Raw genomic sequence first — 2,766 nt, forward strand, 5'->3', positions numbered from 1 at the left:
GTTAAGAACCGCTGTCACAGAGGAAGAGACAGAGAAGGAAGGGGCAAGTGGAAGACCAGTAGGGCACAACAAGGGCTCTCTGAGGAGGTTGCAGGAGGACAGTAAGGTAGTCACTGTCACATGGCCCAAAGAAACCAAAAGGACTGACTATCATGTCCAAGAGGGCACCAGTGTCCCCATCGTAATCATCTTTGACTGCCTCCAACTTGAAGGAGATGAGTCCTGGTGGGAGAGTGTCAAAATAGTGGTCCAGGGTCTACACGGATCTCAAGGGCCTAAAAGGGTCAGAGCACTTTGCATTAGAAAATTCTAGGTGGTAACCAGAAGGAGGGCAGGGAAGCACAGGACGAGTAAATGCCATGTGAGAAGAGGAATCCCACCCAGCCTGGGCCTCCCTGCGGAATGGGGTAAAGGAGAAGTCAGAGAACTAGTTCTTCATATTTAAACAGATGAAAGGTAACATGGCTCTTTGGGTGGGGAAGGCTCAAAGTAGGTATGAAAGACACTGGGGCCGAGATACAAGATTTCCATGTGGATGAAGGCAGAAGAGAGCTAGGGGAGCTCAGGAAAGAAAAACAAGCAAAAACCAAAATTATTAAAGAGCTAGAAGTCACATTAGAAACCAAAAAAGTCAATCATGCAAGATAAAGTGGAAAAGAGCCGCAACCAGACGTGACTATAAAGAAGGTAATAAATACGGAAGAGTGATCTGACAAAGAAAACAGAACAAATAAAACAATAAATACAGTTTTCAACAGAATAAAAACGTCCTGAAATAAGGAAAGGACGGAATCTACATAGCAAAAAAAGAGATACACTATGTCCCAGTAAAAACGGTGACCACCAGTATGGAGGCATGTCCCCACAACTTTGTAGAGCAGCGGGAAAAGATCCTCTGGGTATTCCAGCAGGGGAGCCAGACTCATGCTCAGGCTGGTGAGCTGGGGCCAGGCAGGTCGGCCTCAGACCCCCTGGGCAGCATTCAGGGCCTGCCAAAGTTCTGAAGGGCAAATCTGGGCTCAGGAATACCACACTCAGACCAGTTGTGTTTCTGTATGAAGTGACGGGGCAGCACCCGCAGATACGCAGGGGCTCAGGGAAGGCTTCTGGTTCAGAGGGAACACGACATGAAGAACTCTGGAATAGAGAAGATCAATGGAAATGCTGTGATCTGCAGGAAAGAGTTTAACTTGCCCAGAAAGAGGTCTGACTTTGACCCTTCGCTTCTGGGAGGTAATCGCTAAAGTCTAGGAACAGCAGACCTGACTGGAGTGTTTTTGTTGGCCTGAGGGGGTATGGGTCATACTGAATAGCTGACAATGTGATTTAGGGTAGAGACTGGTCACACAAGGAAGACTGAAGTTGAGTCCAGGGGCTGTGAGTCACACCTGGGGGGCTGGAGGCTAGAGGCAGAGAACAGCCAGTGTGGATACCCAGTCATGCTTACGTCATGGAGCCCAAGAAAAAGTCTGGACCCAAAGGCTCAGGTGAGCTTCCCTGGTTGCCAATGCCCCTGGTATTGTCACACATGGATGCTGGGGGGTGAGACTGACTCCATAAGGAAGATAACAGGAGCTCTGCGCTCCGTTGTCCCCAGGCTCTGCCCTGTGTACATCTCCGGAGGAGGGTGGTGGATGTTAGCAGCCTGAGTGCAGCAATTTCCAGCTAGCCCTGTGGATCCTTCTAGCAAATTATCAGACCCAACATTGGTTTGGCAAACACTCTTCCCAGACTTGCAAGGGTGAGTCTGGGGACTCCTGACCTTGTAATTGGTTTCAGAAGTGAGAGTGGTCTCTTGTGTGGACTGGGCTCCCTCCAGCCTCACAGTGGGTTAGACTCTTCTTATGTGACAACATTTAAATATCAATATATAAAATTAGGACTTCCACATCTAGACTAGATATTCTGGGGAAAAAAATAAACTCCACTACAAATACCTAGATAGGTTGATTAAAATAAAACAAACATGATTTAAAATGACGATCTGAACATGTAAGAGAGTGAGGGAACTCAAAGGGGACAAAAACAGAGAAAAGGTTGAAAGCAGAGTGGACAATGATCCCAGGGGCTATGGGCTGCCCTAGCAGCACTGGGAAATCTCTGAAAACTATAGTCACTGGTTTTAGCAGCCACATCAAAAAGAGAAGACAAGGCCTTGGGCCCGTGCAGGCAAGATGGAGTGTCGGGACAGAGACGCTTGGAAAAAGCTAGAATCTTTGAAGAGCTACCCTCTCGGTGAAAGGCGAAGTGAGAAAAGGCCACTAATAAGAAAATGTATCCATCCTAGCCTCAGCTTTGTGTAAAGAAAACAGAAAGGGAGGAAGAGGAAGAGGGAGAGGAGGAGGAGAAGGAAGAGGAAGAAGAGAGGGAGGGAGGGACAGAGATTTCTCTCATACACACATGAAAATCTGAAGAATGTCCTCACGTGGACTTGGGGTCTGGAATTACTCCCTGAAGAGTATCCCAGCTGAGAATTACGTTAGGGTGTTGGCTAGATGGGCGTCCGGAAGAAATGAGCACAGATCTCTCCAGGGGCCTGACCCGCAGCCCAGGCCTCCCGGGATTCCCACACCCTGAGATCAATGGAACACGAACTCCCAATAAAAATGGAACCAGCGCAGAAGAAAATAATCCATCAGGAGCAAGCATCAGCAGAAACAGCAAATGTCAGAATTAGACCACCAAAGATGTCACAACATGGAATGACCGGAAACAGTAAAACGTTGTATGTTTAAAATGTTTACAGAAGTAAAAGGGGGCATATAA

Source organism: Otolemur garnettii, unplaced genomic scaffold (genome assembly GCF_000181295.1).
Source record: "Otolemur garnettii isolate 467f Iridium unplaced genomic scaffold, OtoGar3 scaffold00059, whole genome shotgun sequence".
Lineage (NCBI taxonomy): Eukaryota > Metazoa > Chordata > Mammalia > Primates > Galagidae > Otolemur > Otolemur garnettii.